Consider the following 27,924-nt stretch of genomic DNA (forward strand, 5'->3'; position numbering starts at 1 on the left):
ATAAGAACAATATGAGCTATGAAGATGTTAAACAGCCCTCTACACAGCCCCTGTCCTGCTCTGAGGGGACCAGGATACAAATTGCTGACAGCCACCCTGACCCGCGGCTGCCCGGGACCCGCGGCTGCCGCCGAGCTGCGGCCGCTCCTGTGGGGAGGAGAGGATGGCTCAGGTGACCCCAAAGGACCAATCACAGAGCTCCTGCCCATGGCGCTCAGCATAAAATGGCGCCTCAGGGAGCCTCCTCTGGAAGCTGTTCTGGGCTTTGCTTGTTTGTCACTGCTCCCTCTGCCGCTGTTCCTGCATCCTGTTCTCTTGCTGCAGAAGTATACTGTTGACCAAGACAGGGTGTCTTCCCTTGCATCCCTGAGTAGGACTGGCTTGGCCATTGCAAGGTTTTTTGTGCACTGTCACTGGCGCCCTGGGCTCAGGCACTGCTGCCTGCTGCTGAGTCCAGTTTGGGACTCTTCTGGTTGGGAAGTTATTACCAACTCAGGACTGTGTGTTCTGTATCTGCATATTAATGTTTATATTTGAATTTCTTTACATATTTGTACATACATACGTGTAATTCACCACTATTATCATTACTATTTATTATTATATTAAACCTATTCTAGGGGGTTTTTCCAACATTGATCTTCCCTTGGGAAGATAGTGGAGTTTCAACAGTCAACAGAGTGGAGTTTTAACACCCAGTTTTTGGCTAGAATCGTGACAGCCTGTTGGCAGCACTACTATAGCTCAGAAACAGGAATGTGACAGAGAACAGCCAGCAGTACTACCCTTCAGCCCTGAGCAGGGTGGTTAGCATGGTATCTTCCCCAAGCCTTAGACTGAGACAACCAGGTGTAGGTCAAATCAATCTTTAAGTAGCCAATGCTCACCTGCCAACGCTCTGTGCCTCAACTGCAAACTATGCAGACTGAGCTTGCACCCTTTTCTCTGATACTGTTGCTCAGTTTCTAGAGACACATTGCTTTAAATGCTTGTGTTCAAGTAAGTCTTGTGTTAGACTGAGAGGTGCTTCCATTCCTCAATAATTATTGCAAGGACATTATAGTAAGTTAAAGACTTTAAATTCAATGACACAGAATAATTCTGGCTTGGTGCAGTGAATGACTTCACTCTACAGATACATATAATCAAAAACGTTTTAACAATGGTGAGCATTTAAATAGCATGTAAAATGAAATGAGTGTGTTATAATTAATGACTCTACGACAGGTGCTAAAATCTAATCTTTGGTTAATATTTGACCCTTAGGAAATTATTCTTTTAGTGATACTATAGAGACCAGCTCAAAAAAAACTCAATTAAGAAAAACATTTCATAAAAACATATACCCAAAGGAAACTCGTCACAGGCTACTCAGGTCAACTCTGTTCAAGCTGTTTTGGTGTGATCATTAAGAAAAGAAACACAGGGAAGACCACTGAAATCCAGAAATATGTCTATATAAAACCAAGTTGTTTTATATTTCTGACAACATCTGTCTTTCACATTCCTGTGTAAATTACTGTTCTGTGATTTGGACTTATCTGGTTTGGCGAGTTAGGGGAGGGGTTCGACAGAGTTCAGACAGTGACTGTGCTGTGCAGAAGCTCATATTACAAAGTCATGGGGGAATGAATGGTGGGAACAGACTTGCAAGTGGCTCAGGGTATTCAAAGCAATAAAAATGACTGACAGGAGCCATTAACAGCTCCCAGAGAGGTGAGGCTTTTTGAAAAAAAGGAATGATTGCAGATTTAAATAGTGCTTCATTGGTCTCTTCCAGTAATCTCTGACAGCAGTGAGAAAGTAAACCATAAAGTAGGTTTAGTTCTCAGAATACCTGGTTCTGATGCACTTTACATCTCAGTATTTTCCTGATAGGTCAGGCAAAGAGACTAACTATGGAGCAGTATAGTAGATGCTGAAGAAAATTGCATTCCACCTAAACCTGAAAATTTTAAAACTGTAAACACATATCTTTGAAAAGAGTGAAAAGTGGGAGACCTAATAATTCATTCTCACAAACATGCAGTCTGAATTTCTGAAAACAAAAATAAACCCAAACAAATTACAATGATGTGGGACAAAAATTTCAGAATTATACTTAGACTCTATTTTCTTTTGATCAGTTAAGATTTGTAACTAAAGAACATTTTGTAATTCAGGTTGATGTTGTGAACATTAAAAAAGGGTAAAAAACCTCTCAAGAATGACACTGTGATGGGTATGTGGAGCAATGTGGCAACCAACAGAAACAATACAAGCCAACACAATGATCAGTGTTTGGAAAGAGAAGCATGAAATCATAGAATGAATTGAGTTGGAAGGGATCGTCTAGCTGCAACCCCCCTGGACAGCCAGGAACACCTCCCACTAGATCAGGTTGCTCAGAGCCCCATCCAACCTGGCCTGGAACAGTTCCAGGGAGGGGGCTCCCACAACTTCCCTGGGCAACCTGTTCCAGTGTCTCACCACCCTCACAGTAAAGAATTTCCTCCTTATGTCTTATCTAAAGTGTCAGAGGACTTCAGAGTCAGTGCATACACCTTTCTGTTTTGACAACAACCTTTTGATAAGTCTTTGTCAAATATAGTTTCCAGCCAATGTATGATTCTTAGAAAGCTCCTCTAAGCCCTAAAAGCAAATATAAGGATATGTTTCTCAAGAAACCATAGAATAAAAGAGGTGATGAAACAAGTTACCGTATTCATTCACAGTGATGTTGGCAGTGGAAAAACCAACCCTAAAAGGCAAAACCACCACACAGCAACCAGATCAAACTCACATTCTAATTTAAGCCAACTGGTATCAAAAGCTTACCTTCAAATTCACAGGAAAATATCCTTGTATTGTTAACTGTTGTAAGAAATGAGCCTTCCTTGGACTCTATCTGAAGTGATGTTGACAAGTTAAATATGAATATAAATTGGATAAAAAACAATTTCACCAACTGTACAAAACTACTTTGGATACTACATGCATCATGACTGCTAAGTACATTACTCTCACAGGTTTTTTTTATTAATGTAAAATTATGATGTTGAAGTGACAGCTTTGACACTAAGTTATAAAGATTTAGCTTGTTATTACTAATACTGCACAAAGCCTTGCATGCTTATGCCATATTAGTGGTGGAAGCTGATGGCTTCACAGAATGTCCTGCGTTAAGTGAAGTAAGTAGCATTTAAAATAGATTAACGGCAAAAATAACCTGGTTATTTTTCATTCTCATACAAATATAAACAGTGTGGACTGGTAGATAAAACTCTGGACTGGGACCTAAGAGACCTGAACTTTTGATTAGTCCATTGACTGGTCTTGGACAGACCACTTTCAACTCAGACTACCTAAGTTTCAACACTGGGAGCTGATTAAATTTCTTCCCTTCAAAAGTGCTATGGACTAAAATTCTTTGTAAGAACTAGGTATTCTTTCTTCCTTTGTGCTTTCTTCTGTATCAAGAAAATTTTTCTTTCAGTAACTTTGTAACAATATTTTCATTTGAAACTCCTTACCTATGCAGTAATATCTAATATCTTTCTCATCCCTCTGACATATCAGGTGCCCTAGCCTCCTGGTCTTGTCAATTTGTGAATACATAACTCACTATTTCTTACTAGCACTTGCCATAAATTCAGTATGTCCTTTGGTATAAGCCTTAAATAACTGCTTTAAAGTGACAAAAGGCAAATACCAACTTGGTCTCAGGGTTTCTGCTGTGTTCCAAAATCACACTTGCTATTTGGAATACTGCAGCAATTTCCTGTTGGTACTTTGATCCAAGAACATCATGAGCTATACAGGTGGTTTCTGTCACACCATCATTCAGACTTTTGACAGATTTTGAGTCTGCAAAATATTCCCTGATAAATTTCTTCATGTGATCCATGCCAAGAAAGGAAAACTTATGTTCTGCCAGCTTGCTGACAAACCCTATCTATGATATCAGACTTGTGCTCAGTCAGTAACGTAAATAAAACTTCAAATCACAGTGAGAAACAATTAAGAACCTGACAGAAGAATGCCACTACACTTGACCAGGCACACTCACTGAATCACAAGGTTACGTGTAATTTTTTGCATAATCATAATCTTGGGTTTAATTTTTTTAAAAATCCTTAGTCATGTCTGGAGTTCAGCAAACCTACATACCATCTCCCACCAGCACAATGCAATCTTTCAAGTTAAGCAACATTATAATGCAAGAAAAGCATCTGTCAAAAACTCCCCTTAAGCTGAAGATAAAAAAACAAGGAGGGTTACCCTGTTTCAGCTTCCTAAAGGTCTCTTCACTAAGATCTTTCACTTGGGATAGGACTAAGTAGGAATAGTACTGAAATTTCACAACTCCACCTCACAGAGGTTGCCTCAGGAAGAGGTCAAAGACAAAACTGTTCTGGACTCTAAAAACATGTGGAAACATAGACAGTGCTCATTACCCTCCTCAGCTATCTAATTACTCTAACGGAGAGTGAAATGACATCTGCTATAATCTCTAGCATTTTTTTGAACTATGAAATTTTAAAAGGCAAGTCCATATAAAATTCTAAATTGAATGTCGCAATGCACAAAATATCCATTTATTTCTTCTCCTGATGTAAAAGTACTGTAGTGTCTACACTTCGACACACTCCTCTCAGATAAACAATATATTCACTCATTCTAAAGCTGAAACCTACTTAGAAATACTGTTTTGTCCTACCATAAATTAATCAGCATTTGGGCATAGTGATGGAAGACATTTAGAGGATAATGTGGGTTGGGGCCATTTCCAGACTCAGCACTTCTGGAGAGTTTTAGGTCTTCTCCCTTTCTTACTACTTCCATCAAAATAATTTCCTCCCCCTTCCTGCCACTCTTACAACTTCTTTTAATACACACTATTTGATTCTTCTGTTTGCAGCAGCATTCCAGGATGAGACCTGTTTTGGAAAGCTTTGATTCCAATGTACAAGAATGTAAGGTCACAGGAGAGACCTTCAGTTAGAGTTGAATGCCACAAGATCATGCAAACAAAGGCAGTTCTTTGCACCTAATCTTGCTGGGTATGAGCAGAGCTAAGGTGACATGCAAAAATAAATGCTGAAATCCTAAATAATATTTTCTTGTTAGGTAAAGATTTTTCACTAACATTGCAGTCATTCACAACAACTTGGAAAAAAATTCATGCACTGTAAGATTTTTAAACAATGTATTTTAAACATTTTTTAACTGTGATAGTACTCAAAATTCCCAGTGGTATATAAAGACAGCATTGTGCCCATTGTTACACAAACAGAACAAAATGCTGACTGCTACTCCAAAGATCTCACAACATAAGTTATCTGAGAAATTAATACATTGACATATTACTAAGTCTGAATTTTGTTTTGAACTCTCAGCAATGACTGGTGAGAATGAATCTGCCTCCCACAGTAGTTACGTATAGGCAGAATCTATAGGAGTGAAGCTACAAGTATCTGCTTAAAACAGGATAAATAAATACACAAATGGAATACTAAATATAATCACTGGCCCGCCAATGTCCCAGTTTAGACACTGAATAAGCATCCATCTGAGAGGTAGAACTGGTTTAACACTTCAGCAGTCAGCTTCTAATAATGACAAACATGATGGCTAAATCAGCTGAAATGCTTTATTTTATATAGCCACTACCCTAACCTCAGCATATACCATTTTTACACTCTTCTTGCAGGTCTTGCATTCTAAGGAAGGCAGCTCTGAGCATCCTAAAGATCAGTATTGTCTCCTTTTTAAAACACAGAATCATAGAATCATAGAATCATAGGGGTTGGAAGGGACCTTGAAAGATCATCTAGTCCAACCCCCCCGCCAGAGCAGGGTCACCTAGAGTACATCACACAGGAAGGCGTCCGGGCGGGTTTTGAATGTCTCCAGAGAAGGAGACTCCACAACCTCTCTGGGCAGCCTGTTCCAGTGCTCTGTCACTCTCACAGTAAAAAATTTTTTTCTGATATTCACCTGAAACCTCCTATGCTCCAATTTGTATCCATTACTCCTTGTCCTGTCACTGGTCATCACTGAAAAAAGCTTAACTCCATCTTCTTGACACTCACCCTTTACGTATTTGTAAACATTGAGGAGGTCACCCCTCAGTCTCCTTTTCTCCAAACTAAAGAGACTCAGCTCTCTCAGCCTTTCCTCATAAGGGAGATGTTCCACTCCCTTAATCATCTTTGTGGCTCTGCGCTGGACTCTTTCCAGCAGTTCCCTGTCCTTCTTGAACTGAGGGGCCCAGAACTGGACACAATACTCCAGATGCGGCCTCACCAATGCAGAATAGAGGGGGAGGAGAACCTCTCTTGACCTACTAACCACACCCTTTCTAATACACCCCAGGATGCCATTGGCCTTCTTAGCCACAAGGGCACATTGCTGGCTCATGGTCATCCTCCTGTCTACCAGGACCCCCAGATCCCTTTCACCCACACTGCTCTCCAGCAGGTCAGCCCCCAACCTGTACTGGTGCATGACATTTTTTTTCCCCAAATGCAAAACTCTACACTTGCCCTTGTTGAACTTCATCAGGTTTTTCCCTGCCCAAGTCTCCAGCCTGTCTAAGTCTCTCTGAATGGCAGCACAGCCTTCTGGTGTGTCAGCCACTCCTCCCAGCTTGGTGTCATCAGCAAACTTGCTGAGGGTACATTCTGTACCCTCATCCAGGTCGTTGATGAAGATGTTGAACAACACCGGTCCCAGTACCGACCCCTGAGGGACTCCACTAGTCACAGGTCTCCAACTAGATTCTGCCCCATTGACTACAGCTCTCTGACTTCTTCCTTTCAACCAGTTCTTGATCCACCTCACTGCCTGATCATCAAACCCATACTTGATCAACTTATCTACAAGGATGCTGTGGGAGACGGTGTCAAATGCTTTACTGAAATCAAGATAGACCACATCCACCGCTCTACCATCATCTATCCACCTAGTAATTTCCTCATAGAAGGCTATGAGGTTAGTCAAACATGACTTACCCTTGGTAAAACCATGTTGACTGCTCTTGATGACCCCCAAGCCCTTGATATGCCTAGAGATAGTGCCAAGGACAAGTTGTTCCATCACCTTTCCAGGGACGGAGGTGAGGCTGACCGGTCTATAGTTACCCAGGTCCTCCTTCTTGCCCTTCTTGTAGACTGGAGTGACATTTGCTATCCTCCAGTCCTCAGGCACCTCTCCTGTTGCCCACAACTTGCCAAAGATGATGGAGAGTGGCCCAGCAATGACCTCCACCAGCTCCCTCAGCACCCATGGGTGTCTTCCATCTTGACCCATCAATTTATAGATGTCCAGATTGCTTAATTGATCCCTAACCCAATCCTCATCTACCTGGGCAAACTCCTCCTTTATCTTGACTTCATCTGGGGCTATATGAAACTGGGGCTCATGGGGAAAGCCTGCAGGAGTAAAGACAGAGGCAAAGAAGGCATTCAGCACCTCTGCCTTCTTTATATCCTCCGTCACCAGGGCACCCGCCTCATTCAACAGTGGGCCTATATTGCCTCTGGTATTAGTTTTGTTGGCTATGTATTAGAAAAAGCCCTTTCTATTGTCTTTAACCCAACTTGCAAGGTTAAGTTCCAAGGAGGCCTTAGCTTTCCTAGTTGTCTCCCTACATTCTCTGACAACACACACTAGTGCTGCTCTAATTTTTTTCAGTTGAAATGGTAACTTTCTGAACATACAGTAATATTTAGCACAGCCTTAAAGGATGCAAATAGATAATGAATGGTGATTGCAGTGATAATTACACTTGCCAGGAAGTAATGAAGCATTTCATACTCTCTTATTTGAAACTAAGAACTTGGTACTTACCCTTTTTTTATTTTGGCAGATGTCCAAAAAGCTGCAGCATATTTTTCTAGACCAAGGGTTAAAACAGACACACAGAAAAATCTAACAAGAAAACAACTGTTCTAGGAAGAGAAAAAGAATGGAAGAAAAGCCAGTGACAACAGAAGTCCAAGAATTTCCAGAGATTTGGTCTGAGTCTCTACTTAAACTGCCAGAATATTAAGCTTTCAAAACTCATATGGGGGAGGAGTAACATGGAATAAAACTCCAGAAAAAAATGCTGAATGAGAATTAAGATGAGTTTCAAGCTATGAGATATGATGAAAGAACTGCAGAACTCAGTTACATGTAAACACATGTAAGAGGAGAATGTTTAAGAATATAAAGAGTTCAGTTTGTTTCTTGTGATACGTTACTACTTCAGTGAAATAATTAGTGTTACATCCATTATCTGAGCAGAATCTTATAATAGCAAAATTTATCAACATCACTGAGGCAAGACTATGAAAAAGGCTTGAAATCCTCTGCTTAGTTTCCATCACAAGTTAAAGGCTGGGCACTTAAACACCTTAATTACTTCCTAGAAGTCCAGACTTCGTTTCTTCATTCTATCTGAGATTTAATTAAAAACTAAGACAAAAGTCAGTCATTCCTGAGCATAGTTTCTTAATATTCTGCACACAACTATGCTCTTCACAGAGATAAACTAAGAAAATAATGTTTAGCAACTTTGATTTAGAAGAGTTAGACCAAAGCAAAGGAGCATTTTCTGGTTTATTCAGTTATGGCATTAAAGGACGAGAAGAATCAACAGTATCATTTGAAAAGGAATAAGAAATACTTTTCACACTCTTTCTCAAAGCTTTTGAACACTGAAAGATGCCTGGCCAACATTTGGTTTGAACATTTTTGCACTCGTATTCACCAACAGCCATTGAAAAAAAGGTCTCTGGAACGCATAAAAGCAGCAGGCAGCATTGTTTGATTTTTCCACGTGCTGATCTGACAAGAAGCTATTAGAAAGCTCAAGGACCTGCTCCTGACCCTGACACAAAACTACAATGAAGACCTTTTTTGAAAAAAAAAAAAAGTCTGCTTGGAGTAGCAGTAAATTATAAATAAAATGGGGACTGGCAGCCTTGAAGTTCACATATGAATTGCCCAAACCTTTGTTGCATTTAAATTATTTTTTTCTGGTAATCAGTATTCTGCATTTCACCACATTTGTCAGACTTTGGCTCCTGGGAAGAAGCAACACTAACAATGCAGTGTAACACCTAAACCAGCAGCCAGGAACCTGAACAGCCCAGAGAACAATGCCCAGAAACCTCTAAAATCTTTTTATTTGCTGTACTGTATATAATAACAAGTGCTTATAAGGGTAGAACTTCTACAGGAGCTTAATGCTCTTGCCTTTTTTTTTTTTTTTTTACCCCAAGGATATGTTTCTCTGTTAGATCCTGCATTAACAACCTATCTTAAATGTAGACTGCATTGTCCTGCTTTTGATGCCTCTTAAGTTTCTAATTTTTGTCTAACATATTAATTTTATGCCATGTTTTGTTTGTTTTTATTATTCCCCTGTGTTTTCTGTTACTTATGATGGGTCTAACACTATTTTAATTTGAAAAACAAACAGTACAGAAAAAAAAAAACAACATTAATATAAATAGTGCTTTTAAAATTTATTCTAACTTTTCAAAAAATTGGATGATTCTGTCTTTCTCCAGCCCCTCAGATACATTTTTGCAATGGTATGCAGTGCTGCTACCTCTAAAGATTATTCCTACATTTTGTTAAGGAAAAAAAGTATCCAATTAATTTCTTTCTCCACAAGTTTCTGAGGGCCAATCAATATTGGTGTTAATAGATAATTGTGGTTTTATCCTCACATATATAAGTGTTCTAAAGCATTCAGATTCACCCAAATAAAAATATGTGAAAAAGCAGCAGTCAGATTTGACAGGAATTTTGAAGGAAACACTATAACTATTAGTAAGGGGATTTGTCACCCAGATATATGTTCAACTCTGTGGACTATGAAAAAAATTAAATATTTATTCTATTTTATCAGCCAAAAGTATAGTTATATAAAAATCAGCAAAAAAGAGATAACTTTCTGTGATCTATGAAGGCAAGCATGCTTATCATGACATTTACGCCTACTCAGATATTCATCTGGGAAAATCATACTGACAGCTTAGTACTTGAAGCCATCATTGTTCACAGACATACAATTAATAGCTAGACAGTAATGAGATGTAAGTCTACTTGTAAGTATGCAAAGGGTGGAAGGTTGTGGTGCAACTCCATACATCCCCTATAAAAAATAAAAACTGTAAAAAAGACTGTCTTTATTACCAAACCAGGATAAATCAAACTAAAATACCATTTTTGTGAACTCTCTGTAGAGCTACTTTACAAATCTGGGCACTGTCCAGAATCTTTCATTTACAGGTTGCGGGGGGGAGGGTAAGGAGAGGTTTCAGAACTTGTTCTGCCTGTGTAACCTTCTCTTTAACTAGATACCAATCCCAAGACTTTGCAAGGTGGACTTGGGCAGGTCCCATCATAATAAATCACCTGAACTAAACAATAATCATTTCTCTGGGACCCTTGCTGAGTTCCCAGATAAGCTAGTTGCATAAAATATCAGAAAAGTAAAAGATGCATGAATTTCCCAAGCTTTAAACCATTTACAATCCAGTAATTAGTCTACAGAATTTAACATTTCTTATGAGACAGGAAATGAAATTGTTAATCACTTTTATCACTGACTCTGGAGTTCAAAGGTCTCAGAATTCAGTTCAGAGAAATTAAGTCTCATGCAGGCATATATCAAGGGAAACACCAAATAATCAAAAACCGCAGAGGCAAGCAGGAGTAGAGATGAGGAGAATTCAATACAATTTTCCAGTCAAGTGATTTGGTTAGCTGGTTTTGCTACCATTGAGCTGGGGGCGGGGGGGAAAACAAACAAACAAACAAAAAGAAGAAAAAAACCACAACAAAACAAAACAACCACAACCCAGAAGTCCCTGTAAGATGAAATCTAACCACAGAGTTCAATCCTGATATTGAAGACAGAGTGTATAGTCCTTATCTACTCATCAGCTCCAACTCACAGTGCTGTACATGTGATTAGGTACATCCAGAATCAACAGTAGTCACAGAGATGTGTCTCAGTGATAACATGAGGATGTGTAACACTTTCTTTCCTGTTTTTCTTCCTTAGCTAAAGCAAAATATCAGGCATATTAATAAATCCTGATAATTTGCATTAAAATATATGCTTCATGTTTCCAAAACATATTTTCCTGTCTCCATTCTTTTTGTCATAACTATTCTTTTGAAATATATTTTTAACACTTTTGATCTTGCAGAGAAACAGCACTCAGCCAGCCACCCAGAAAGTGCGCATTTCCCAAAGTCCTATTCATGTATGTTTTCTAGAACTGATCAGGTCTACTTACCAGATTTCGCTGTTGATGTAGTCCCTCCGCACCACCAGTCATTGCTATTACTTCAGCCCCTTTCTCTGAGAGGTGGTGTTAAAAGGAATCAAGGAAAACAAAAAATAAAGCCTTTATTCTTGGTCAGGCACTAGGCCACTTTCTTGCTCTCAGAACAACAGATATTTGCTTAATAGTCCCAGACACATTAAAGTTTCTTGGGCTACTAGAGGTGAAAGAACTAGTTGATATGTTTGGTAAGGGGTTTAATAGCCATGTATGAAGACAGTAACAGCAACAGGATCATAATGAACTACAGCAGATGAGAAACATGACATTAACATGTGCAACAATGGCCTAATTTATACGAAGTAACTTAACTAATATGAGTTTAGAACTTTGCAACCTAATCATTCTGTAACAAGCAGGACAAAAAGAGATGCCCAGAGATGTGGTGGAGGCCCCATCCCTGGAAGCATTCAAGGTCAGTCTCAACCAGTTTCTGAGCAACCTGACCTAGTTAAAAAGGTCCCTGCATGCTACAGGGGGTGGGTGGGAGGAGGGTAGGAACTGGAACAGACGACCTTCAAAGGTCTCTCCCAGCCCCACACATTCTATGATTCTATGATTAAAATATCTATCAGTATTTTTAAGGGGAGAGGAAACTGAGCACATCATTTGAGTATATTGTTTAGAAGCTGACTGATAAAAAATTACTATCAGGGCAGGGCAGAGGGAGTGAAAATCTAGCTTTTGGCTTTACCTTGTGTGAGAAGCACCTTAACCATCAAGAGAAGTCCTAGCCAACACGACACTTCTTAATGCTAAGGAATGAACACTGAGAGAGATTTTATTGGTATAATTTGGTCTGTTTTTCTAGAACAAATTCATTTAGTAAGGAGCCAAGAGAATTTGCAATCATGTCAGGATTTGATGTTATACTGAAGTGACTAAACATAGAAGGAATGTAGCATGCATCTTTCAGCAAAAAAAAATGGAGGGGCATGACAACCCATTCCATAAATATGGCTGTTATCTACCTTTAAGACTATTTTTTCAAATATTAATAGGAAGAGAATCAAATTACACATTTAGAAAAAAAAAAAAAAAAAAACACACAAAAACAAGTGCATAACCTTGAAAGTAAGCGAGTGGTTTCATTAAAGGAAAAAACAAAACAAAACAAAACACTCTTTTTCACTGCTGCTTTCTCTTTGTGAGTCATACTCTGGGAGTGGTACCAGAACATCTTGTTGTCCTATTTCTATGGAAAAAATCCTTGAACAAGTTCATTCTTGATTAAGTTAGCATGCTGCCAAGCAAATGTAAAACACTGAATCAAAGATTCAGTGTTCTCTATTGTTCCAATCGCAGGGGGGGAGGGAGGGAGGCAATCTCATGGTTTTGTTAACAGAGCTTCAGCACTGCTGTTGCTGCAAACAGCACTGAGGTAACATTTTCTTGTGTTTGTCAACTTCAGTAAAGGAAAAGCTTTTTGATACAATTTAGGGATTTTGCTTCTCTATACACCACTTTCAGCAGTGAATTTTTACTTGCACCCCGGGCTCTTACAGTTCATTCCCACTCCATGCCACAACTATTATGCCTTCAACTGAGTCAATAAACCAGATCCTTAAAATTATCTAGATTCCTACAAACAAACTGGACTAAAGGTAATTCTGCTTTCCAAAGAAGAGTGGGAAAGTAAGAGAGGATGAACTAGCTTGACTACTGAAACAAGAATGTCATTGTATCCAAAGCTGTGAATTGAAGCTGACACAGGTTAAGTTTGATAACTTCTGGTTTTAACTATTTTTCCCACAGTACAAACGTGACATTTTTATGCTTACCTTCCACTGAAATACAAGTGCCTGAACAGAACTGATAACTTTATAAGCACATCACAATAATTGGTAATACATTGCTGCTCATTTTCACTTTCATAATTCATTTAGACAGAAAAGGCAATCTGGGTAGCCACAATCACATATGTAAATATTGGTGCTTTGTGGATAATGAAATTTAAAATGGTAGCCTACATTTGCTCATAAGCAGTTTACTTTTGGTACAAAGGTAGTTTACTGAGTAAAACATTTTTACATGTATAACTGCTGAGCTTAACGCTACACATGAAGGAACTGCAGCTTCTAGACTCACAATGTTAGGAATGGCTTTGAGCGTTAATTAGGAAAAAAAAGCATAGGGAAACAAATAATTTTTATGCAAAGAGACACTTTGTAACAGGGTAATAATGCAAAAGAAAAGAGTTCTTTCAATGGGAAAGGCTGGATTTAATAATGAAGTGAAGCAACAAAGGCTTTTGTACTTCTGACACTTTCCTCTGAGGCAACTCAGCAGGGAAAAAAACAAAATTTCTAGCTTTTATTCATTATAAACTTTTAGCAGTGCCAAATGTGCAGTGAGAAGCCTTCATCTACCTAGGAAAATGTGAATACAACATTTAAGACTTGATCACTTAGCATAGTATATACTTTTACTTCGGTACCAAATACTGTACACTACTGTCTGTATCATGCTATCTGCAAGCTGCCCTAGAAAAGAATGCAATGTAATTATTTAAGTGGGGGTGGCATTAGGTAAAACTATCCCTTGCCATCCATCTCTGCCTTCCTCCCTGTTCCCATTCACAGAGTCACAAAGTCTCAGTTCTTTCTTCAATGTCTGACTCCCCTCATCTGTACAGCCAAAGCTCCACAGTTGCATTAAACACGGTGAGATCTATTTGTGACAATCATAATACAAATTAAAATCTGCTGATTTTATTGTTAAAAATAAATTTAATGGTAAACTGGGATGCAATCTAGTGCACATGAGCTGAAGAGCCCAACCTTAGTTCATCTGCAAAACACAGCTCATTAGGAAGAGTGGCAAAAGTCCAAAACCATAGCAATAAATAGCAAATTTGTTGCAATCTGTTTCCATGTTACTACTACAGCCAAGTGATAGACAAAGGGAGGTAAACATGTTTCTTGCCTTTGGAAGAGAGGGGGGGAGGGAAGAAAAAAAAAAAAAAAAAAACAACATTATTTTCCTACAGGAGGTGACTTCCCCACTTAGCAATTAAGAAAAGAATCACATAAAGTAATAACTACCTCTGATAAATTATAACAAGCTTGACATAGTCCAGTGTTCATACGAAGGAGTGACCAATAAACCCTAGCCAAATTCCACTGCATCCATGAACTACTGTGCTGTTCTGAGGTCATATTTATTGTAATTGTAAGCCTCATATTATACTGGTGTTTGATGAGAACCAGGCTAATTTTATTAAATTATGGACTTGATGGAGAAATCACAGGCTGAAGTTCTCTGGCCTATGCTCTATAGGCATGACATGAACTGTATTATGTCAATTATGCCACAAAAACTATTACATACCTTTTTTTCCTCATTCAAAAACCCCAAACAGGTTTCACACTATCAGTTTCAGAAAAAAAAAAAAAAAAATTGTAGTCCAACATCATATTTTACCTGAAGGAATGAACTGAATGTTGGATCTTCAATTTTTCTTCCATCTGTGAACTATAGTCTTGCAAAGCACCCTCAGCATGTTTGCTGATGACACCAAGCTAGGTGGTGTGGTCCATATGCTGGAGGGATCTGAACAAGCTGGAGAAGTGGGCCCAGGTGAACCTCCTGAGGTTCAACATCAAGTGCAGGGTCCTGCATCTGAGCAGGGCCAACCAGAGATATGAATACAGGCTGGGGAAGACATGCCAGCCAGCAGCCCTGTGGAAAAAGATCTGGGGGTATTAGTGGATCAAAAGCTGGACATGACCCACAAATGTGCAATTGCAGTCCAAGGGGCCAACCACATGCTGAGCTGCATCAAGAGAAGTATGGCCAGCAGATTGAGAGAGGTGATTCTGCCCCTCTACTCTGCCCTGGTGAGATCTCATCTGGAGTACTGCATCCAGCTCTAGAGCTCCCAACACAAGAAGAATGTGGACCTGTTGGAGTGTGTCCAGAGGACGAAAATGATCAGAGGGCTTGAGCACCTCTCTTATGAGAACATGCTGAGGGAGTTGGGGTTGTTCAGTCTGAAGAGAAGACTTTGGGGGGACCTTATAGCAACCTTCCAATACCTGAAAGGAGCCTATAGGAAGGCTGGGGAAGACCTGTTCACAAGGGCATGTAACAATAAGACAAGGTGTAATGGTTTTAAGCCAGAAAAAGTTAGATTTAATGGACATTAGGAGAAAGTATTTTAAGGGTGATGGATCACTGGAACGGGTTGCCTAGAGAGGTAGTGGAGGCCCCATCCCTAGAGACACTCAAGGTCAGACTTGATGGGGCTTTGAGCAATCTGTTCTAGTGTGAGATGTCCCTGCTTATTGTAGGGGCATTGGACTAGATGACCTTTAGAGGTCCCTTCCAACCCAAGATGTTCAATGATTCTGTGACTCTAAAGCTACAAGATTTGCAGATGTGTCAGAATGAACACAAAGTTCTAGTACAGCCAGGAAGTGGAGTGCCTTTAAAGTATTACTAGATCTTAATGGACTGGATAAAAGCACATGACTGAGCAAGTAGAACCCATAGCTGGGCCATGAAGTACTTTTTGCTGAGATACAGGAGTGCACTATGCAGCAGCCACTTTGTTAAAATCATCTACTAATTTTCAGAAGTTAAGTATCATATGCAGTCTTTTGCACTCAAGCCCATGTATAAAGCTGGAACTGGTCCCATGCATGTGGTAGTCTGCCAACATCCGTAAGGCACGGGTGCCAGCTAAGCACAGATTTAATATAGTTTGTATAATGTAGAAAAATTTCAGTTCCATGTCAAGTTATCATCATAATGTTAAGAACTGTCAAATGATAAGAATGCATTTTAGTGCGAGAAATCACATCTGTTGTCACTTTACAGAATTCTACACAGTATCTTTTTGAGTCTTTTTCAACACAGAGTCACCGCATGAAAAGCTAAGATATGGTTTCTCATTACAAAGAATACAGTTAATCTCTAAAGCTTCTATGAATTCTACCTTCTCCTTGATATCCTTCCCCTTGAAATCTTCCTTTACTGGAGCTGATGTCTTAAAAGTATAAAGTTTCATTCTACTCCCTTGGTCATTCAAACTAAGCATGCATTTGAGATTACATTTAACACAAAGTTTGAAAAGTATTTAAAAATTATATCTATAAATAACCATGTTTCCCTACATAGTAATACAATTCAACGACTCTGCAACTTCTGAGTCCTCCTCTCCCAAGCCAATGAGATTATTTTAGCACTAAAATGATGATAAAAAATGTTCTGAACTTTCAAGCTAGGAGGTCTTTAGTAAAATTCGTAGGAAATTACATACTTTCATTAACTCATTATCCACTCTTTACATTTTGTGTTTATCTTGTATGTGAACAGTGATATTTTTAAACTACACACAAGGGCATTCTGAATACAGACCTTTGTCATGAAGAAAAGATCAGCACAGTGCTAGAAGGCTAAATATGATCTTGTACTACAACAAGGTTGATGCTCTCACGTATCCATAATTAATCTGGTCAAAGCTGAGTTTAAGTCAAAGGAGAAACAGGTGACAGAGACAGGTCCATATGGCTTATGCCTACTTCAGCCATCTAATTTATCCAGAAACTGATGAAATTAACATATTATGGCATGTTTGTTAGCATTGTATTTAATTAGACTGTAGCAGAGGTGGCATGTGATGCTAATAGATACGCAAGAATCTAACAGAAAAGCAGAAATCCAATTAGAGGACTAAACAAAAGCCAAGATTTTTGATAAAAATTCTAATACAGTAAGACCATCTTTATTTTAAACATCAGGACCTGCACTGTCATAGTTGTATTACATCTATCACAAATTTCTTTTTTTAAATGCTTTAAGTGTTGGAACACAAACTTTGGTTTAGGCTGTAATAGCAAAAGGAACAACTCAGAAAGTTTGGATTGAGCTATAAACTCTCATAATTTTCTGGGATTGTCATATCCTGTCTTTACCTCATATCCAGCTCTTAAACAGACTCGCAGCTGTTGTGCATTCACTTTTAAACCTTTCTGTCCCTATCTGCTATGTAGGCAAACCAATTCTTCTCTTACATAACATTCAGTTTCATACAGTACATGAACTACATTCAATCCCCAACAGGGGTGTGGCTGCACGTTCCTGGAATGCTGAAGAATAAAACAATACATCACTGGTGAAGCAAATAGGGAAGTTTTGAGATGTTAAACCAGAATTAGGAATCATAAGGCCTAGGCCCTAAGTGTTCATGAGCTGTCTGGCATTCTTGGAAATCAATTTTCTGTTTCACAGCACAGAACTATATTACCAATCTTTAATTTGTTACCAAAAAATCACCTGACATGACCCACCTCAGAGCAGAAAGCTACTAAGTGTGCATCCTATTTTTATTTTTTTTTTTATTACAAAGCCAGGAAATTGATAAATTATGTAGGTTCAGAAGTGTGTTGAACCAAAATACTTTAACACTGTGTCTAGTTACTTCTACTCATTATATATTTAAACATTTCTGGAACATTAGGGATGTACTAACAATCAGGCGGAGAGGGAATCCTTTTTTGATGTGTAGCTCACACAAGCCAGACAATGGCCAACCAAACTACTTGGCTAAGATCAAGTGTAGAATTCTACATATACTGAAGAGAACAACTAAAAATAAAATTAAACATTTATCTCTTGGATGAAAAGCTTCCTCACATCTACCACTAAACTATTTACATGTGTATGTTATTAACATTCTTCATTTTGACATGTCTTTGACAAATATTTTTTAATATTTGTAGAGAAACAAGCAATATTAAATCAATCCACTTAGAAAGGAACTTTGAAATCAAAAGGCCTAAATAAGCCAAAGTTTTAATCTATGTCATTTTAAGTTTAAGAACATAACTTTTTAAACAAAATTTACATATATCAGAAGAGACAAACTGATTTTGAAGAGTATAAATTTTTTTCACTCCTTTTACATATGCCCTTGCCACTCTAAGTAATACTTCCTATAATCTAATGATTGCAGTTTTTCTTCCAGAGGTAAATGCACTATTTCACTAGATAAATCAAAACAGTTACACAGCTTTGAGGAGTCTTCATGGTGGGAACAGGAAGGAAAACATAATGTGCCCCAATGAAAAGCATCAAATACATGCACTACATGGAGTGACTGAGACATACATTAATTTGAAGTACTATTTTTGTTCCAATTATTTAGAATTATGACCAATAATGTCTGTTCAAGAGAGATATAACATTAAAATATGGTTTCTTGGTCACAGCAGTATATGACAGAGAAAAGGCTATTACATCTCCAACTTACTGCCATTGACTATTACAGGATTATCCCATAAACCTGATTTGTAAACTTTTAACTGATGTTACAGATGGTCAAGGTGTCTTAGTAGCCACAGCAACGTATTCCAAATTATCAAAGAATTAATATATGATCAGAGTCAGTGATAATTCAGCCATTCTCTGCGAAAGAAAAACATCTAATTTCCACCTACCCATAAATTCCAACGTCTTTCTAGCTAAGTAGAAAAGAATTAATTCTAATTGAACTTTTTCATTGATTGTGCACAGTTTGCGTTGCTCATAAAATTGTATCTATTTCACAGATTTCCTGACTACATGTAACTATTCCCCTGGATTGCCCAGAGCTGTGCTCCCAGGTCATCTTCAGCAGCACAGGGACTAAAATCACTGGTTTTCAAATAGCCAGTTTACTGCCACCTCAGTTTATGATCTTGGAAGTAGAAAAAGTCATAAAAAGATGTTAATTCAAATTTCTTCCAACGACTTAATTTTTGTGGCCTTTTTCCAGGTCTTTCATGTATTTAAATTTTTTCAGAGCAGGAATTCAGCATTCCAGCCCACCCTAATGGAAACCAATGCCAATGATGTAATGATTTTTACAGTGCAGTTGCCTGTGCATAAGAAAATCAGACAATTATGACAAAAGGGACTGTCAAAAGGGACAACCACTTGCAGCTCCAGCTAAGCCTGGCATGTTTGGCATCTCTGCCAAACAAGTGCCAAATGTCTCACTTCTCTTCACGGAATGCATTTGGTGTTAAAAAATACACTGATTATTAATCAATATCTTCAGTTTAGAGGAAAGAATTTCAAACCTTCATCAAGCCTTTAATAAAAAGGGAAAAGAAAGCCACTGAATAGTATCAGAGGTAGTGTATATATATATATCTTGATTCTTCAATAAACTCTCCAAACAACATATCAGAAGAAAAACAACAATAGTATTTAATTTCAATTTTTCCAGGCAGAAAAGCAGTTCTGTGTTGTAGTGAACAAAAAAAAGAAGTAAATACTACCCAGTAGTCTGTTCCTTCATGTCTTTCTGGCATAAATTACACTAACAGTGAACCATTCAAATATAAGTGCCTCCAAACACTATTTATCAGAGAAATTCACAACAATTAAATGTCTGCATAATATTTATGGAGGCTACTTGTTTTCCTGAGGGCGCCAAAAGTCTGCAAAAGGGTTGGGTCAAACAAACTGCAGCCAGTGTCAAACAATAGATAATGGAGCATAAGCACTTGCACAGACAAACATCTTCCTTTAGATCTCTCTTGGTTAAATAGCACTGCATCAACTAATATCTGCATTATGCTTGCAATGCTGCACTGCTGGAATTCAACAGTCTCTGATGCTGAAAAACTCATAGAATAAATAGGAACAAAATGAGGCAAAAATGCTGAATTACTATGATTACAAAGACTTAGTTTTGCCACAGTGCAGCAGCCATAAGATCAGTGAGAAAGAGTTGAGAAAAAGCACATTGCTTTTGTCCCCCTTTTTTAAAAAGAAAAAACAACAACAAGCAAATAAATTTGAAGGGATATTTGTAGGAATGCTACTTGTGGAAAAAAATTAAGCCTTAATGTGTGTCTTACATTTGTCACTTCTCCAGCAGATGATATCTCAAGGTATACTGGTTTCTCTGGAAGGTCTATGAAATCAGATGTATTTGCCTAAATTGCCAAATATAGATGCAACTTAGAAATACTTCTCTTTGCCATTTTATGACAGTGACTCAGATGAGTATTATTTCTCCTACTCATTCTAAAGAACCCAAATCAAACTCCATGACTGCCCAGCTTCATCGTACAGACCATAAACAACACAATAGCAACTAATGCATCTTAATTAGGGCATTCAGGTCAAGAATAAAAATTTTAAAATAGCAATTTTCACCTTTTTTTTTTTTTTTTTTTGCAGACATCCAGAATATTACCAGTGGTGGCAATAAGCTTTATACAGCAAAGGCAAACAACAGAAGTAGGGTGGTTTAGATTACAGCTCTATAACTGCTAGCTATAGATTACCTAGAAGTACTTAACTGATTCAATTCAGGTGCAAATATGTTATTTCAATTGTCTTGAATTAGCAGAAGTACACAACACAGATGTTTGTACTGACCTTCTTTCAGGTCAGTGTTCTGCTGGCTACAGGAGGGCAGATGTTATCTGATGAATTATAAAGCTGGAGTGAAGTGGGCAGTACTTGATCTTCATAAAATCTGCTAGTTCAAAGTTAACCTTTCAAAAATAGCAAATAAAATTGAACCCTCAGGACAAGTTTATATTGGATCAATACTTTCTGACATGTTTTGATATAATACTAGGTACCCTAGAGTAGGATTTACAGTATCACAGAATCAAGGACTTAAAACATGAGTGATTTAAGACTACGATTGTTTTGTTGGAGAGCTAGCTGCTCAAGCAGGACCATCTCCTTCCATTTTAACTTCAGATATTTCCACCCTCAGACAACTTCCTCCATTATAAGGATGTAACTAGGTATGGAAACATAGAAGGAATCCAGCTTAGGAACTAAGTGAAGTTTAAATTTATAGCAAGGGTAAAATAATGTTATTACAGGTTATTTTTAATGGAGCAGAATTCCCTGCACAACATCAAAACCAGTCATACTAGAACAGCTAAAATAGCATGGAGGCAGCAATGAGAGTTGGGAGGCAAGAATGAATCATGGGAGACAACTTAATCCATGATGGTTGCTGAAAAAGTTCATCTTTTAGGGACCATGTAGCTGACAAACTCCCTCAGCTCACAGAAGACTAGCTTTGAAATCACTTTTCTAGCAGAATCCACAGGAACAAATACGACAAGTCATGTTAACAGCATCCGACTTCTACTTATGAAATTACACACGCTGGCAAACAGAATTGCCCAAATTTTAAGGAGTAAGTCACATGCTCCTTTGAGTTCAATGTTCCTTGCCTGTATGTACTCAGAGATTGTGTCTGTGGTCTGAGCCACAGACTACTCTGCAACCAGCTGCAGCCTTCAACAGATTCTGAATGCCTTTAGTAGCTCTTCCAAAGTCAGTCTAAGCAGTTTTCTAGAAGAAAAAAGAGAGGGTGGAAAAACAACTTGCTTCTTCATTCTGCAACACTAATTGTGAAGCTTTATGGACCATGAAAACTGAGTCACCTCATTGTCAGCTGAAACTTTATAACTGATGTCCTCAATTTCTGTTCAGCTTCCCTTAACCACAGCAGAGTGCAATTTTCTCCTTACTTTAGTCATAAGTACTCAGTTTTCTCTAGATTCTTAATAAAAATAAAATAATTTACTTTATATTGCAATCTAACCACTTTTATAGCTCCCCTCCATGAGGCCTTGTTTTAAAAGTTCCATAAATTGCACTGGGGACGTCAAGTACTTCATGAAACCGTATGGAAAGGTAGGAAAGGAAAAACAAAAGATCCCACACATCTGCTGTCACCTGGGTAAAGTACTCCATCACTCTGCAGTTTGTGGGTCAAGCTTAGCCCATTTGGTCTTTTGATTGGTTGGTTGAGTTTACCTCCTTTTAGGGGACTTCAGAGATTTTGTTTGTTTTTTGATAAAAAGAAAAAAGGAACTTGCTACCATAAAGTAAAACTTAAACCTTTTAGTAGTCTTAGTTTTCTAATAGTCTCTAGTAAACAGCAGCAGAAATAATTGCAACGGTTTTGTTCTAGCTCTACTCCAGAGATGGTATCAGGAGTAAGCCAGATTGGATGGCAAATGCAAACAACATAGAACTGTACTAAATGCTTAGCTAACTCCCAAATGATTATTTTGACATCTTAAAGGAAACTTTTCTCAGACACAATTTTTATAAACCCGAGGTTATGTTTCTCTTTCAGATGTATGAAGTCAATGCCTATTTTCGTTATAACTTTCACAGGTAACTATGTAATTTCAGTATTTAGGCATTTGCATTTTTCCAAATCCATGTAATTAGCAAGACAAAAGACTTTTTTGCCTATCCAGATATTTTTACTTCATTCTGTTGTGGAGGTGGAGCAGAAACTGGGAGTTAGGTGTGGGAAGGCAGTATGAACTCTGAGGTTTTGACCAACCATGCTGAGAAACTGCTAACAGGTTTGTGGTGTGCTGAAGTGGGTACAGCTAAGCGGGAGAATGAAGTTTTTGAAAGAAACATTTATAATAATTGGTCAGTCTGCAGCACAAACAAGGGTCCCTGCACACGTAGTTGGCAGGAATTCAAAATGTGAGCAAAGTAATTATTTCTGTAGTGGATTATACACAATCTCTTTCTAGGCAGAGGTCTGGCTTGAACATTTATAAATTAAATAGTCAGAGAAAGCACCTTTTAGGAAGTCTTAGAAGTGTTTGATGTAGCATAAGTAGAGTCAAAAGTCTGAGCTAAAAAAAAATAGAGTACAGAAATACGAGACCTCATCTAATTGCAGTTTAGCAGTCAGCTTCATAAAACGTTATCTTTAATTTCCTTCGTAGTATTCTTAGATAAAATACTTAATGTTAATTGGAAGCATATGGGAGGGATGTATGCACACATACACATTTAAAGTTCTACAAATGGGAAATTTCATTACATTATGTTATTTAGAGGCTGTTGGACCTGTAAAGACATGCTCCTGATATTATTAGTGACATCATAGGCAAATTACGGCTTTTGCACCACTCCTATTTACAATAATTTCTAGTAGAGGTTTCTATAAGCACAGTAATTCACCTACCTACAGTAAACTCGAGGATTAGCATTTATTTACTCTAACTCATCAAAAGCACTGACTTGCTAGAAATTGCAGCAAAAATTAGTATGAACCAGGAAATTAATTCTGTGCCTCCTGTACATGATAATAATGGAAATACCTTTCTAGAAAAAATTATACCATTAATCTGACTGGATAAAAGAGTTAGCTAAATTGCTAATTCTAAGTAGCTGAAATATCTACAGTTATTGAAAATTCTAACATTTATTGTATTATAACATTAATTAGATACATATTTTCAGGTTACAAGGTTATAATTATAAATAGTTTACCTTGACTGCTCACGCACAGAAACAGACTGGTTTCAAAATCAAAAGAAGCTGGTCACAATTTATAATGGAACAATTCTTACTGTAATTATAGCACTAATGGGATACATATCAATCAACAGGTAAATCATTATATAATTTCTTTAATTTACTGTTCAGAGCATTTCTGAAATCATATTTGACAAATAACAGCTTTAATTTTACTTAAATTCCCTTTAGAAATAGCTGTCATTTGGATTACTTTTAAGAGCTTAAAATTTTCCTTTAAAGAAAAATTTTCACATTAGGAAAAAGTTACAATAGGCAACATTACAAGTAAAAACTATTTGAACTGTGTTTAGGCAAATCAGCCTACAAAAGAGGACAATACACAAACACTGAATGGGTTTGTTTAAAATAAAATGTGAACAAGTAACTCAGAAAAACTAAAGATAGACCACTTTGTCATATATTGTTCTGGAAATTATTCTACAGCTCTTCCACCAGTATCCATGGATCTGGTGAAGAACTGACTGAGTGAGGTTCCCTAACAAACGTTACCAATTCTGGTCACTTTTAGACCTATCAGGCTGCTAATCTGGATTCTGTTTAACGCCTTTAGAAGCATTCTCTTTGCAGATAATTCAGCAGGTGTGGAGGAAGCCATTTATCTGTGTTACTTGACATCAAGACAAATTTCCTCAAACCAGTGACTAGGTCACCTTTCTGCGTGTACCAAATGTGTACACATGCAATGATAGGCATTTGTCACTGCAGCACTGCAGGATCAACAAACTGGGTCTACGAGTCAGTCCCTTTTAGGTCTCCCTTATGCAGAAATTGGGGTCTATTATGTTGGATATGAAGAGAAAGTAAGGAAGAAGATAAGGGAAGTAGTTCATGCTTTTCCTCAAATCCTTTTGCCATCCAAGTTAGCACATACTAGTTTTAGGATCATCATGGCAATAACACATCTTCTCTTTTTAAGTCAGTAACAAATACACAGGGTTGCCTATTATAGCTGCATGTGAACTCCAATGCCCCAAACTAGAGATCCTGGATTTCAACTTTTTCCATTCAGAGACTTTCTGGTCTCTTAGAGACAATTCTCGTAAACACATACCTTTCAAACACTTTTGAAAAGTAAATCATTTTTCTCACTGATTAAATTCAAAGCTCAGAAATGGAAATCATCCCTAACACTACATTCAGCAGTGGTGTGGATACAAGAAGCTACTTGCAAACAAGATGCCTACTTGCAAAATAAGATAAGGTGGAGGGGTCTGACTGTTCTGTGGGTGACACTGAGGGAAGCCACTGACAGCCAAAGTATACTGTCAACACACACCTCACCATGTCACAGAATATTGAAGAACAGAGAATTAAGTCAAGTCTACCTGCAGATTAAGAATACCAAACACTGTGAGGCCAGTAAGCATACAGAGCTCTGCTTTAAATAAGGTGCTCTGGGTTCTGAACCAAAACGCTTTAAGGAAGCTGTTTCTCCTCCTGATCTCACTATCATGCTCTTCAGCATATGAAGATAAACTCCCCTAGGCAGCAAATCTTCTGGTCTTGTGGACACAAGGATACATTTAATACTTATTTACTGTATAAAGTAAGATTCCATTTGTTAGAGAATGAAATTAAATGAAAGGCTAAGGGAGAAAGAGTGCAATCAGGGGCTTTAAATGGTCTGAGAAGGAGCCCTTGGCCAGACTGTGACAAAGTATCTGTGACAAAGGGAAGGTTTACAACACTCCTCTTCAGTCAGTCAGCTGAAATTCCTACAGTGGCTTGAATGGCTTCTGTTTTCACTCTTCTGTGTAACAAAGGATTATAAAAGCCACACTGTTATATGAGTTATCTGGCTGTCATTTGTTGCTTGTTTTTGCTTTCTCCCTGAAATACAAAACATTAGAAGCTTGCAGTCTGCATCATGAAAATGTCTTAATACAAAGACCAGAAGCTCCAGCCAAGACAGAAATGGATGTGATTCACTTATACAAGTCAGTCGTGTTTCAGTGAGCTTGTGTTTTTATACACTCAGGCATCAATAAACTCAGCACCAATTCTAGGGATCAAGTTATTAATTTTAAATTAATCTCTGCCAGATAATCTCCTTGTTTGCAGCATTGCTGCAATTGCAATGTAGCTGGATTTTTACTTGCCAAGCGGAAAGCAGAGCTTGACCATAAGGCTACACGGACCAAATGAAAGTTAGGTATGATTTTCATTTTACTCAAAACATCCAAGACTCTGTTGCAGCACTGGGGGGTAGCATTAGGTTAGCAAGGTCTAGGCAAAACTACAGAGTAGAAAACCCAGAGAAAGACCTTTTCATTCGAGCTTCCACAATGTCTGCCTTTTCTTACTGGGCATTCAAATCAGGATTTTCACTTCTCTTCAAGCACAATCAACTCAGCTATCCTAGAGAACAGTCTGCATTTCCAAAAATAAAAAAAATCCACCAAATCAACAACAAAAATACACCAAGACATATGAGGTGAAATGTATATTGAATTCTGCAGTCAAATCCATAATTAAATGTCTATTATGTGAAAAGGTGAAATGCTAACAGAAAATAAAGGCCCATTTAAAGAAGAACCTACTGAGCAGTTTTTAAATGCTATCCAGATAATTACCTGAATGAAATCCAGTGTTCTTACAGAAATAATTACTTGCTTCAAGAAGATAATTAGCCTTCTTGACTGGCAAAATACAGTAAAACTGTGATGAAATCACATGTATACATGAGTGAACTCTGTAGGCCTATGGAGGCCTGTAGGCTCTATCAGCAAGAACAGATTCAGCTTCTTAATTCACACCATGTCTTGACTTCAGTGTAAATGTATTACCATATACTACTTTAAAAACTGGGTAATTCGGCTTCTTAGATACTTGGTTTTGCTAACAGTTCCCACCCCTAAAATGAAACAATTCTCTTAAATGCCAATTTGCGAAAAAATTATTCCTAAATCAGATTATCTGTGGCAGTCCCATTTACCTGTCTCTCTCCCCACCCACATACAAACATAGTTCTACTTTTATATCTGTGAATCAGCAAAATTAATCCTTTTCTGTAATGACTGATGTTCATACTACAAACTAAGCAGAGATCTGCTCTGAAGAATTCAACTCTTCCTAATTTCCCCATCCAATATTCTTAATATTGACTAGTCAGTGATTTCCAATTGACTAGTGAATAATTAAAATTAAACCATCAGGAAACTTGATAAATAGTCATCTGAGCTCATATCTAATAATATAACCTGTTTCTTTTAAATGCAAGTATTTTAGCACTGTCTTGTCTTGCAGTCACGACAGTCATGAGGTCGGCACCAACTTAACGCTCCATTTTACTTTGATACACCACAAACTCCAACTACTCTTATATATAGTCTTATATATATATATATTATTAACTACTCCTAAAGAAGCATGAACCTTATTTCCTGGAGCTGGTGTACTGAATGTCACTAATGTTTAGTTATTTACATTCACTTGCTTAATGGAACCATTCCAGGGACAGCTGAGAGGAAATGTTTCAACCCAAGAGCCTGGTAACAGAGAACTTACAGAACAAACAGCAGCAGCTTAGACCCTATAGAAATGGAAGTCCGTACAAACTGGTGGAGGTCTCTAGCCGTAGAAACTCAGAGGCAATAGGTGTGACATCAGGAAATGATCAAAACATTCGCTCTGCTAAGTACCCTTTGAGATTTCTAGGGTGCATAATCTTAATCAGAGTGAAGATAAGATTCAGAGCAAATATTCAAAATTATATCACAGAGAAGTTCTGATAAATCCCTGGCCATGACTGATGAGTGACTTTCCAACAAAGCAAACAAACTTTCTCTTTACAGAAAGCAGACAGTGGAAACTTGCTTTCCCATAACCAGCTCAAATTTCTACGCAACACATAGGGGAAACAGGCAGTGCCTCAGCCAGTGCATCTAGTCCTCTCAGCACTGAAGGTAACCCTATTTCCTTCAACAGGTAAGGCACTACATAGAATCTGTGGAATGCCTTTAGAAACCAATATTCCAAATCTTTCCAGCAAAAATAATAGTGCCATTTCCTTGTTTCCAAAGCAAAAAATGTAACATGTATTTATCTATAATATCCTGACAGATTTCAGAGCACAAACAAAACAAATACTTAAAAGAAAGCATTGCAGTTTACGACATTTAGAACACACTAGTTTGATGGAGTTTCTGAGAGATTGCAGATCTGTCTGAGATTTACTGATCTGTCTGCAGATTTACTGATCGTTTGCACCAAAATTCTACACTGAAAAGTGCATGTAAGAGGAACAAATTAGGCACAGCAGGTG

The 27,924-nt window shown here is 37.9% G+C and overlaps 1 protein-coding gene across 8 annotated transcripts in view; it reads right to left on the reverse strand.

Moving 5' to 3' along the window:
- Positions 1-27,924, reverse strand: part of PDE1A (phosphodiesterase 1A) — a 228,638-nt gene that overhangs the window by 142,253 nt on the left and 58,461 nt on the right. The gene's annotated exons all lie outside the window — the stretch shown is intronic.

This window comes from Apus apus, chromosome 6 (assembly GCF_020740795.1).
Source record: "Apus apus isolate bApuApu2 chromosome 6, bApuApu2.pri.cur, whole genome shotgun sequence".
Classification (NCBI taxonomy): Eukaryota; Metazoa; Chordata; class Aves; order Apodiformes; family Apodidae; genus Apus; species Apus apus.